The sequence below is a fragment of the Humulus lupulus genome, chromosome X (assembly GCF_963169125.1).
Source record: "Humulus lupulus chromosome X, drHumLupu1.1, whole genome shotgun sequence".
NCBI lineage: Eukaryota > Viridiplantae > Streptophyta > Magnoliopsida > Rosales > Cannabaceae > Humulus > Humulus lupulus.
Window position 1 is genome coordinate 136,960,261 of NC_084802.1, and position 13,757 is coordinate 136,974,017.

The window sequence follows — 13,757 nt, forward strand, 5'->3', positions numbered from 1 at the left end:
TCAAAACGTCCCAAACCAAAGCAGTCGTGCAGGCCAAACATGTACGCGCCGCTTCACGCTCTCTGTACTCATGGCTGGTTGACTTTCTCCTTGCCCTTACCTGCAACATAGAGCACCCATGAGCCGAAGCCCAGCAAGAAAACTCATACAGCACATAACATATGCATATTATATAAACAACACATCAGATAATCCACAGATTAACAGATAGTCCACCAGACTAAGCAAATACGGCCATGCCGTCCCAGAAGCACTACAAAAGCCTGGGGTCTCGGTTCTCACCTTAAGGATATCCCATGCATCCATTGGGGTCTTACCCTAACAATAAGCACTCCATGTGCTAAGTATTATTCCTGGCCCCACTGCCATTCTCAGCCTTCGCCGTTCTCGGCCCTTCGCCGTTCTTGGCTCCCTACTGTTCCCGACTCCTTTGTCGTTCATTCTACTATAATCACATATAGCATAACTCAAACAACATTCAAGCATATAATAATTCAATCAAGGCTACACCCTAACATGCAATACAATCTAGGACTGTGCCCTGCAACAACATTATGGGCCCATGCGAAATTCTACTAGGACCGTACTACAGTTTTCTTACCTGTATCCCGAGCTTCACAATGCACTGAAGTCACGAGCATGGTCCTCTATCCTGAGCCTCTCCGTAAACCTAGTCACAACACATATAAAACACTCTTTAATACTAACCATTCCAAAACCACTTCTCAGGGCCAATCCCGTGCTCTCGGGACCCCTATTTCCCTAAAACAAAGCAACGGAAACATCCCCCGAGCCCCCGAGCAAAAGCCCTAAAAATGCGAAATTCACTGTCTGAAAATTGCCTAGGGTCACGGCGCTCCCCTTTAAGGGTTGCGGCACTCACAAACTTTCCTGCTCCTGATGCAGCCCTGCGCCGCGGCACCAAAGAACAGGGCCGCGGCGCCCCTTCGCGACCCCGGAATTCTGGGTTTTCCCCTGCGTTGTCCCAGAGCCAAAACACCTCCAATTCAACCCAAACACATACCTAAACCCCAAAATCAATTTAAAATCCCAAATGAACCATTTAACAACCTATAAATACCAACAACAAGCTCAAACACGCAATCACATCCAAAATCCATACTTTGGTTTCAGATTTCAGAAACTTAAACCATAGCTTTTAAAACTTAAACCAGAGCTTGAAAAATGTAAACCAGGCTTCTAAATTCTTAAACCACATCACATATGAAAATTCAAAGATGTTAAAACTCTTACCTCAATCAAATATTAAGCTTGAACTCTCTCTCTCCAATCCCAGCTTCAAGCCACTTTCCCCTTGATTACCAAACTGAATTTCCAAACAAAACCAGCCATACTATCTTTAAATTTCCACACTTAATCTCTATAAATCAAGCTTAAACTTAAATAAAAACAGAGGATAAACCTTTACCTCTGAATAATCTTAGCCTATACTTGATTTTAGTTGCCTCAAGCTTCTTGATTCTCCTCCTAGGTTCCAAATTTCAGCTTCCTTCTTGTTTCCTCTTCACTTCTAGTTTCTTCTTCCAATTTCCAGCATGAGCAATAATATGACTAAGTGTTTATATGTGAATCACCTTTTCCCCCAGCTGAAGCTATCTAAACCTCTGCCAAAAGACTAGTTTACCCCTCCATCAAAATCCTTTCCTAACTAAACCTCAAGGGCATATTTGCCATTTCACCTTTCCTACAATTCTACCATTTTCTCATCTAAACTTGTTACTCTTAATAATTACCAATGGTTACTCAAGTTACTCAATTACCATTAACCATTAACACAAACTCAAATTATAAAATTCCCAAAATACCTTTAGGCTCCTCCTAAGCCGGGTATTCAATCCCGTTGTGACTTTTAAACTAATTAGCTCCCTAGGACCGTCTCGGCACATGCATCACAATAATATCACCACTCACACGTGGTATTAACCATATAATACAATTATCACATTTATGCCCTCAGCGGGCTAAAATTACCAATTTACCCCTAACAAACAAACGGGGCCCACATGCATATTTATTCCACCTAAACATGCATTCTAATCACATATTCATTTAAATTCATATATTAACACGTTAATTCATTTGTTGCCCTCCAGGCACGCTAACCAAGGTCCTAAACCTTGTTAGCAAATTGGGGTGTTAAAACTATCCCCTCCTTACAAGAATTTTGTCCTCGAAATTAACTGAATAACTCGGGATGTCGCTCCTGCATATCAGACTCAAGTTCCCACGTTGCCTCTCCAACCTTGCTGTTTCTCCATAGCACTTTAACCAAGGCGATGGTCTTTCTTCGCAAGACTTTGTCCTTCCTGTCAAGGATCTGAACAGGTTTCTCTTCATATGATAAATCCTGATCCAGCTCCAAATTCTCATAGCTCAACACGTGAGTAGTATCTCACACATATTTCCGGAGCATGGATACATGAAACACGTCATGAACCCCTGATAGAGCTGGAGGCATCGCTAATCTGTAAGCTACCACTCTAACTCGTTCTAGAACCTCGAAGGGGCCAACAAACCTGGGACTTAACTTGCCCCGAGCTCCAAATCGTTTCACCCCTCTTAGGGGCGAAACCCTAGGGAACACATGATCACTGACCTGAAATTCTAGGCTCCTGCATCTCAGGTCTAAATAACTCTTCTGGCGACTCTGGGAGGCGAGCATACGCGCTCTAATCTTTGTCAATTGCCTCATTAGTCCTCTGAACCATCTCTGGACCTACATATCTGCTCTCACTTGTCTCATCCCAGTGTATCAGTGATCTGCACTTTCTCCCATACAGCATCTCATACGGAGCCACTCCGATAGTCGCCTGATAACTATTGTTGTACGAGAACTCAATCAAAGGGAGGTATTTACTCCAAGATCCCCCAAAATCCAACACACAGGCTCGTAACATATCCTCCAGTATTTGAATCGTCCTCTCAGATTGCCCATCTGTTTGAGGATGATAAGCGGTACTAAATCATAATTGTGTGCCCATTGCCTTCTGTAGGCTCTCCCAAAACTTGGAGGTGAAGGTGGGGTCCCTGTCGGATACTATCGACCTCGGAGCCCCATGAAGTCGAACAATTTCCTTCACATATAGCTCAGCATACTGCTCCACAATATAAGTTGTCCTCACAGGTAAAAAGTGGGTGGACTTAGTGTACCTGTCCACAATCACCCACACCGAATCATGCTGACCCACGGTCTTCGGCAATCCAACCACAAAGTCCATGGTGATATTTTCCCATTTCCACTCGGGAATCCCTAAAGGCTGCAATAACCCTGCTGGCCTCTGATGTTCAGCCTTAATCTGCTGACAAGTTAAGCACATAGCCACATAGTCCACCACATCCCTCTTCATGCCTGTCCACCAATACAAAACTCTCAAATCCTGGTACATCTTCGTAGTACCTGGGTGCACAGAGTAGGGAGTGGTATGTGACTCATCCAGAATCTCTCACCGAATATCTGGATCATTCAGAACACAAATCTATCCCTTGTACTTCAATAAGCCCATCTCTGAGATAGAGAAGTCCTTAGTCATTCTAGTTAGGACATTCTCTCTACGTTCAACCAACTGGGGATCCCTCCCCTGTGCTTCCTTAATCCTCTCAAGGAGCGTTGACTGAAGAGTTATGTTGGCTAACCTACCAACCACTAACTCTATACCTGCTCTGGTCATCTCCTCAACTAATCTGTCTGATATCTGCCTCGAACTAAAGAACTGTCATGGGCCCTTCCAGCTCAATGCATCAGCCACTACATTAGCCTTCCCAGGATGGTATAGGATATCACAATCATAATCCTTTACCAATTCTAGCCATCGTCTTTGGCGCATGTTCAAATCTTTCTGAGTAAAGAAATACTTTAAACTCTTGTGATCAGTGTATATCTTGCACCTTTCACCATACAGGTAATGTCTCCAAATCTTAAGTGTGAATACCACTGCAGCCAACTCTAGATCATGTGTGGGATATCTCTGCTCATACTCTTTTAATTGCCTTGATGCATAAGCTATTACCTTCCCAGCTTGCATCAACACACATCCCAAACCCTGTCTGGAAGCGTCACAGTAAACCACGAACTTCTCATTGTCTATCGGCAGACTCAACATTGGTGCAGTAATCAATCGCCACTTCAATTCCTTGAAGCTATTTTCACACCGATCTGTCCACACATACTTGGTCTTCTTTCTTGTCAATTCTTTCAATGGAGTAGCAATTCTGGAGAATCCCTCTACAAATCGTCGGTAGTATCCTGCTGAGCCAAGAAAGCTTCTGACCTCAGGAACACTGCTCGGTCTAGGCCAATCTCTCACTGCCTCTATCTTACTTGGGTCAACCAGTATCCCCTCCTTACTGACAATATGGCCCAGAAATGTAACTTGCGGTAACCAGAACTCGCACTTGCTGAACTTGGCGTATAACTTACGCTCTCTTAATCGCTACAACCCCAAGCGCATATGATACTCATGCTCTGTCTCTGTCTGAGAGTACACTAGTATGTCATCGATAAATACAATCACAAACCTATCCAGATAATCTTTGAAAATCCTATTCATCATATCCATAAAAGTTACTGGGGCATTGGTTAATGCAAAGGACATAACCAGAAATTCATAGTGCCCATACCTTGTTCGAAAATCAGTCTTTGGTATGTCCTCCTCTTTAATCCTCAACTAATGATAGCCTGACCAGAGATCAATCTTTGAAAACACCGTACTTCCCTGTAACTGATCAAATAGATCATCGATCCTAGGTAGTGGATACTTATTCTTAATAGTTAACTTGTTCAACTCCCTGTAATCAATACACATCCTAAGCGATCCATCCTTCTTCTGAACAAATAACACTGGAGCACCCCATGGCGAGAAACTCGGTCTGATGAACCCCAAATCCAATAACTCCTGTAACTAAATCTTCAACTCCTTTAACTCCACCGGAGCCATTCTATAGGGTCCCCTAGATACTGGCTTCGCTCCTAATGCCAACTCTATGACGAACTCGACCTCCTGCTGTGGCGAAAATCCCAACAAATCTGCTGGAAACAAGTCTGGAAACTCACATACCAATCTGGTTTCATTCGGTCCCACTGTTACCACTCTAGAAGTATCTACAACACTTGCTAGGAATCCTATGCAACCTTCCTGCATCAGGTCTCTAGCCTTCAGTGCTGAGATCATAGGCACTCGCGGTCCATTCACCATCCCCACAAACACAAAAGGTACCTCACCTTCTGGTTCAAAAGTCGCCATTCGCCACTTGCAATCAATCATTGCTCCATACCTCGTTAACCAATCCATCCCTAATATCATATCAAAATCATCCATGCCTAGTTCAACCAGATCAGCAAACAATTCCCTACCATCTATCTCTACTGGTAATGCTCTAATCCATCTCCTAGAGACTACCAGTTCTCTTGTTGGTAACAAAGTCTGGAAACCCCTAGCATACACAATATTAGGTCTACAAAGCTGGTCAATCACCCTAGCAGATACAAAAGAGTGAGTAGCACCCGAATCAATCAATGCAGTATACAAAGAACCGGCGCTAAAAATCTGACCTGTCACAACTGAGGGACTGGCCTCCGCCTCAGTCTGAGTCAAAGCGAATACCCTGGCAGGAGCGAGACTGTCACCCAGCTTTGGCTCCTCTTTCTTAGCTTGTGGGCAGTCTTTCTTCAGATGGTTGGCACTTCCACAAATAAAACACGCCCTAATCTGGCACTCACCCTGATGTTGTCGTCTGCATCGAGGACACACTAGAAAACTCCTCCAGTTGTCACTTCCGCCCTGACGACCTCCAATAGAACCTCGTACCCTCCTATCAGAACTAGGAGAAACAAATGAATCTAGAACTCTTCTTTTCTGCTCACTGGGGCCACTGCCCCGACTAGGCCCAGTAAAAGGAGGCACCGTCCTCCTGGCATCGCGCCTAACAGCGCTATCCTTACATATCTGGTCCTCGGCCCTCTCTGCTGTAAGGGCCTTATCCACTGCATGAGCATAGGTGCAAATTTAAGGTAATATTCACATCATGGGCGATCATGACATTCAACCCCCGTATAAACCTGTCTCTCCTGGCCTCATCTGTTGGCACTAACTCTGGTGCAAACTTTGCCAATCTATCAAATCTCAAGGCGTACTCAGTAATTGATAACTTGTTCTGGGTCAAGTTAATAAACTCTTCAACTTTCGCAGCTCTAACTGCTACACTGTAGTATTTCTCATTAAAGATACTCTTAAATTCTTCCCAAGTCATGACTGTAACATTCCTCCGCTGACTCACTACATCCCACCAGATGCGGGCATCCTCTCTAAGCATGTAGCTAGCGCAAGCTACCCTCTCATTTCCTTCGACCCTCATGAAATCTAAGATCAAAGAAATCATATTCATCCACTGCTCAGCCCACAGTGGGTCTGATCCACCCTCAAAGGTAGGAGGTTGTTGCTTCCTGAATCTTTCGTACAAAGGTTCCCACCTGTTCTCAACCACAGGCTGAACCGGCACTGGTGCCACATTTTGCTGAATTGGTAACCCTGTGACCTGTGAAGGGGCCTGCTGCCTCAATTGACGAAGTTCCTCTTCTATTTTCTACAATCTAGCCTCCATTTCGGCTTATATCTGTGGTCAGTTCTGTGGGGCAGGTGGAGGGTCCTGACCCTGATTGTCATCCTCGGCTCTGCTGTCGCGAAGTCTAGATGATTGCCGAGTCATCATAACTATATGCCTGCAATCAGTGACACCGCTCATCAGGCCTGATAACAAAATCCAATTCCACCTCCCATTCTAAATAACCAACAAAAATCAACAATCCAGATAACATAAAAATAGCATATAACACACAACGGGCCATGCCCTGACATCATACATATATTATTTCATTCATCATGCTCTTTCAAACTAAACAGGCAAACATGGCATTCAAGCACATATTCAATCATAATAATCAACCATACCAATCAACCCTGAGTCAAGCTTTTCGATGACAGCGAGCGTACATGTTCGGTCAATCTCCAGAACCAATAAACCTTGGCTCGCTCTAATACCAAGTTGTAACGACCTACTACCTTAGAGCCGTTACTAAGTGAGTTTAAAATGTGCAATTAACTCGCTAAACGAGGATTTTAGAACAAAAGTGTGATTAAACGAAAAGGCAACGATGTAATCTCTGAAAGTACTCTATTTCATTTAAAAGTCCAAGTGTTTAACATTTGGGGTCCCAAAATACAGTTTATAAAACATTTACAACTCCAAAATAAGTTTATAGATAACTAACTATCAAAATCAAGGTTTAATACAGCCATTTCTCAAAACGCCCCCAACCAAAGCAGTCCGGCAGGCCGAACATGTACGCGCCGCTTCAATCTCTCCGTACTCATGGCTGGTTGACTTTCTCTTTGCCCTTACCTGTAACACAGAGCACCCGTGAGTCGAAGCCCAGCAAGAAAACTCATACAGCACATAACATATGCATATTATATAAACAACACATTAGATAATCCACAGATTAACAGATAGTCCATCAGACTAAGCAAATACGGCCATGCTGTCCCAGAAACGTTACCAAAGCCTGGGGTCTCGGTTCTCACCGTAAGGATATCCCATGTATCCATTGGGGTCTCACCCTAACAATAAGCACTCCATGTGCTAAGTATTATTCCCAGACCCCCTACCGTTCTCGGCCTTCGCCGTTCTCAGCTCCCTGCCGTTCCCGACTCCTTTGCCGTTCTCGGCTCCCTGCCATTCCCGACTCCTTTGCCGTTCATTCTACTATAATCACATATAGCATAACTCAAACAACATTCAAGCATATAATAATTCAATCAAGGCTACACCCTAACATGCAATACAATCTAGGGTCGTGCCCTGCTATAACATTATGGGCCCATGCCCTGCTCTACGGGTACTACACTTTTCTTACCTGTATCCCGAGCCTCACAATGCACCGAAGTTATGAGCACGGTCCTCTATCCTGAGCCTCTCCGAAAACCTAGTCACAACACATATAAAACTCTCTTTAATACTAACCATTCCAAAACCACTTCTCGGGGCCAATCCTGTGCTCTCGGGACCTCTATTTCCCTAAAACAAAGCAATGGAAACAACCCCCGAGCCCTCGGGCAAAAGCCCGAAAAATGCAAAATTCTCTGTCTGAAAATTGCCTAGGGCCACGACGCTCCCCTTTAAGGGCTGCGGCGCCCAGAAACTTTCCGCTCCTGATGCAGCCCTACGCCGCGGCACCAAAGAACAGGGTCGCGACACCCCTTCGCGAACCCAGAATTCTGGGTTTTCCCCTGCGTTTTCCCCGAGCCAAAACACCTCCAATTCAACCCAAACACATACCTAAACCCCAAAATCAATTTAAAACCCCAAATGAACCATTTAACAACCTATAAATACAAACAACAAGCTCAAATACGCAATCACACCCAAAATCCATACTTTGGTTTCAGATTTCAGAAACTTAAACCATAGCTTTTAAAACTTAAACCAGAGCTTGAAAAATGTAAACCAGGCTTCTAAATTCTTAAACCACATCACATATGAAAATTCAAAGATGTTAAAACTCTTACCTCAATCAAGAATTAAGCTTGAACTCTCTCTCCAATCCCAGCTTCAAGCCACTTTCCCCTTGATTACCAAACTGAATTTCCAAACAAAACCATCCGTACTATCTTTAAATTTCCACACTTAATCTCTAAAAATCAAGCTTAAATTTAAACAAAAACAGAGGATAAACCCTTACCTCTGAACAATCTTAGCCTATACTTGATTTTAGTTGCCTCAAGCTTCTTGATTCTCCTCCTAGGTTCCAAATTTCAGCTTCCTTCTTGTTTCCTCTTCAGTTCTAGTTTCTTCTTCCAATTTCCAGCAAGAGCAATAATATGACTAAGTGTTTATACGTGAATCACCTTTTCCCCCAGCTGAAGCTATCTAAACCTCTGCCAAAAGACTAGTTTACCCCTCCATCAAAATCCTTTCCTAACTAAACCTCAAGGGCATATTTGCCATTTCACCTTTCCCACAATTCTACCATTTTCTCATCTAAACTTGTTACTCTTAATAATTACCAATGGTTACTCAAGTTACTCAATTACCATTAACCATTAACTCACAAACTCAAATTATAAAATTCCCAAAATACCCCTAGGCTCCTCCCAAGCCGGGTATTCAATCCTGTTGTGACTTTTAAACTAATTAGCTCCCAAGGACCATCTCGGCACGTGCATCACAATAATATGACCACTCACACGTGATATTAACCATATAATACAATTATCGCATTTATGCCCTTAGCGGTCTAAAATTACCTATTTACCCCTAATAAACAAACGGGGCCCACATGCATATTTATTCCACCTAAACATGCATTCTAATCACATATTCATTTAAATTCATATATTAACACGTTAATTATTTTATTGCCCTCCAGGCACGCTAACCAAGGTCCTAAACCTTATTAGCAAATTGGGGTGTTACACCAGTGGAGTCATTAATCAGATTATAGCTTGAATATTAGTTTCACCAAATGGAGAGAAAATTTATAAAGATCCAAAAGGTAGGGATGTGGAGTTCCAAGTTGGGAGACAGTATGTTTCTCCAAGTTTCACTGATAATAGTGGAAAGTGAAGCCATAAGTTTACTAGACATTTCGAGATTCTTGATAGAAAGGAAGTCTTACGAAATAAGATTGTTACTTTAGTTGAAGTGTTATAGAGAAACAACAAATAAAGAAAGTGACCTGGGAATTAGAGTCGAATACGAGGGATAAATATCCTTGGCTGTTCGAGTAAATTTCGAGGATGAAATTTCTATTAGGAGGGGATAGTTGTAGCGTCCTGAAAATCTCTAATGAGGTTGAGTACATTGATTAGGGTGTCGGGAGGGCATAAGTTAAATTATTGTCAAATTATATGATTATAATTGAATATATATGTGATTATGTAAATTTAATTATGTTTAAGTCCCGTTCTTTGTAAGAATGGGCATTTTTTGTAATTTTGACCCGTTGAGGGTATATTTATGATTATATGTGGTATATTTGTAATTTTCTGCTATGTGCTGTGCAACCATGTTATTATGTTGGAATATGTAAATTTTGACAATGGTGGATTCCTTTAAGCGGTAATAGCAGAAAGTCAAAATGATATATTTGGTTTTGGTTGAATTTTTGTTGTATTGGTGGGACTTTTAATGTCTAATGGGTATTATAGAAATAGTGGGAATTTTTGGTATTATTGCAAATAATGGTAGAATTACTAGGCTACCCCTTGGAGTTAATGGGTTAAGTTATTGGAAGGAAGGGAAAGGTGGTCTTTTGACCTTAAATCTAGATAAACCAAGGCTAAAGGTTTCCTTGTACGTTCAAGGAAAATCTAATATAATTCCTTGATTATCTTCAAGCTCAGAAAGCACTAAGACACTAAGAACTCAGCTTATGGTTGCAGATTTTATTAAGGAATCAACAAGGGAATTCAAGCTTTAAGGAAAGGATTAGCAGTTGCTAAAGTTAAGGATTTCGAATTTTGTGAAATGGTAAGAGATTTTGCCCCTTGTTTTTCAGATTGCTCATCACTTGTTCTTGAGAAATTTTGGGGATTTTGTTTAATTTTCGTAATTGGTGGCTGTAGATTATTTGGATGGACATATGGGGATTAGAAACATTTTTTCTAAGGGATTTAAAATTTGAATTTATGTTGAAAATCAAAGATTTTCTTGAGTTCTTGAGTTTTAAAGAAAAATGGGAACTTTGACCTAAAACATTGAATCTTTGGGTTGGCGCCTTAAATTTGAGGTCGTAATGTTGTTATTGGATGTATATTATCTTTTATACATGTTTTGGGACACAAATATTGAGTTTGGTTCAAGTTGGGATCGGATAGAGATAGGTGTGAAGTTCTGAAAAACGCAGAGAAATTTCTCCCTGACATTAATCAGTCGACCGGCCTACGATATGGCAGCCACTTGGAGTTGGCCAACCAGTTGACCTATTTGGGGAAAGCGGTCAACTGGTTCGTGTTGTCAGCCTGATTTTTCATTCATTTCCATTGGGTTTCGTTGTTCAACCCTAGGGAATCATGACCTAAGGTTCCTAAGACATATAAGGATATATTTAAAGAGTATTTAAGGCCTAAGAAGGACTATTGAAAAGTTATGGTGGGTTTTGGTTTATTGGGAAAACTAAACCTACGTTATAATGTTGTGACTAGGATTTTCCATGGGGCTCGAGGAATGGATCGCACTTGAGGTCATCTTGATTCTCACATAGGACCTGAGGTAAGAAAACTATCACTTGCACATAGAGCAGGGCACAGCCCCGATGTTGATATGTAACAGTTATACCTATTTATTTGAAAGGTGAATTAGGGTTGTGTACCCCATTCTGTATCTATGTTTATTGAATTGATTGCATTATGTATGACTGTGATTGATTGGCATAGGTCATACTCGGAAATACATGCGGAATGCAGGCTGTGATGGTGCAGGAACACTACACACTCACTCGGCATATGGTGATATGCTTAGTACCAGGAGAAGCACTTCGCTTGGCACTAGTCGTGTACTCTGTTTATGTACAGAGATTAGTTGTTTAATATATGTGAAGCATATTGTTAGCTAATGATTTTTGTTGGTTAACTAGTATGTTAAGTTGGGTTTTCTTGTCTAACCTTTGCTCACGGGTGCTCTATGTTAGAGAATATGTTTTTATACTCAATGAAAATATGGAAAAACCAAAATACAACTCTATGCAAAAATACAATAGACAAGATGATATTGATTAAAGAAATATTACAACTCAATTGCTCAAAATACAAGTAAATAGAAAGATTTAGAAGAAGAAGATTACAAATTCAAAACAATAATAATACAAGTAAATAAGATCAACAAGATCAAAAGAATGAAAAGAACAATAAAAGGAACACAAACTCTCACACAACCAAAGTGTAGATTAGTGGGGATTACCAACTTGAACAAGGTTCAAGACCTTTGTCCAAAAGCTTATTTCCTCATATTCTCTAAGCACTAAGGGATCTCTCAAGGAAATAGCTCTCTGGAATTATCAAGCCTCTATGGTGTATTTTCCAGCCAAGTGCTTTGTGGATGGAAAATGGTTTGTCTTACAAGTGAGCATTAGGCTCCTATTTATAGAGTTTTGAGACATCCTTTGAATTTCAAATTCCACAAACCCCCATGGTTGTTATGAATGATTAATTGGATGTTTATGGAATTAAAATATAGATTTGGGAGTTACTTGGTTGTTGGAAACATTCAAAATTGGAGAAAACTGAAGTTTGGAAAAAGCTGTCAGCCGCTTAGGCCGTGGCCCATGATGTTTTCTGCCTCTTGGGTTGCGGTCTAAAAAACTCAGGTCGCGACCCAAGATGTTTTTTCAGCAAACAATTTTCCAAATTTGCCAAAATGTTCCAAATTCATTCCCACTTGATTTTGTAACTTCCATACACATTATGGGAGTTAAAATCACATCTCTAACAGCCATATCTCGTATGGCTATGAGAAATTAAAATCAAAATGTGTAATATCAAATCTACACATTATTGGGTAATATTTGGAAATTACAAATTTGTGATTGAATTTGTAACACCAAATATGTTACATATTTGGTGTTGACCCTCAAATTGGTCAACGACACGGAGTCAGATAAATCATAGAAAATGAGATGAAAACAAGAAGAATAGTCAAATAGAAAGAAAACGACACAAACAATTTATAGTTGTTCGGCCCTAATTGGATGGTAATGACCTACGTCCACTTAGTGTTCTTATTGATGTTGAATCCCAACACTGTGATCAATGAACTAGGGTTCACGAGTTTCACAAGCCTTGGGAAGATTACAATTTCGGCGAATAATCACACTATATTCTTCTCTCAGAGTTCTAAGATAAAAAAAGTCCCTTCCTTGAGCACATTCATTCTTATTTATAGGCTCAAGAAGATTACATGGGATGATGGCCTTAATTACAATTAAGACTTGCGTATCAAGGTAATAAAAGAAAATATAATAAATGTTAATATTACAAGATTGCATATCCCAAAGAAAGTAAATGAAAGTATGCAACCAAACTGGTTGCACCTAAGCGTGAGGCTTGATAAATCAATAACTCTCTGGTCGATGGTCGAATAGGACTTATTCACTTATAGTTGTCACATGCCTGCCACGTGTAAGTTGATCTTGCCACGTCATCAGGAGCCGTTTTTGGGTGTACATTTGCCCCCCAAGTTTATTTTATTGGGACCAGTATAAAGTAAACTTAGACAACCAACCTTTCGTATGTCTTGTCAAATCTATCAGAGCCACCCATGCCTTCTCAAAAAAGTCAACCAATCATATCTTTGTAGTTTCCCAAAAGCGGTCTGATGGCTATTACGCTTACTCATGCCTTGGAAAGTTAACCCTTATGATTACCTAGGTTACTGCTCCTCGCCTAATATAAATACCCCTTCAAAATTACTTTTTACTTTATACTCTCTTCTCAAGAACATCGAAGAACAAGTCACAGAAAGTCCATAAACTCAGATAGCCTTGACGATTCTCGAAGCTTCTGTTCAGCCATCTGACTTAGTGTTTCAGAAATTTACTCCAACCTTCATCCAAGTAAGTTTCTCAAACCTTTCAGTCGTTGAGATGCCATGCAATATCTGTTTCAAATTTTGAGTTCTTGAATGTCCTTGCAGAAATTGTTTTGGGATAAATGGGCACGTAGATCCGAGCCTAATATGATAGGAAA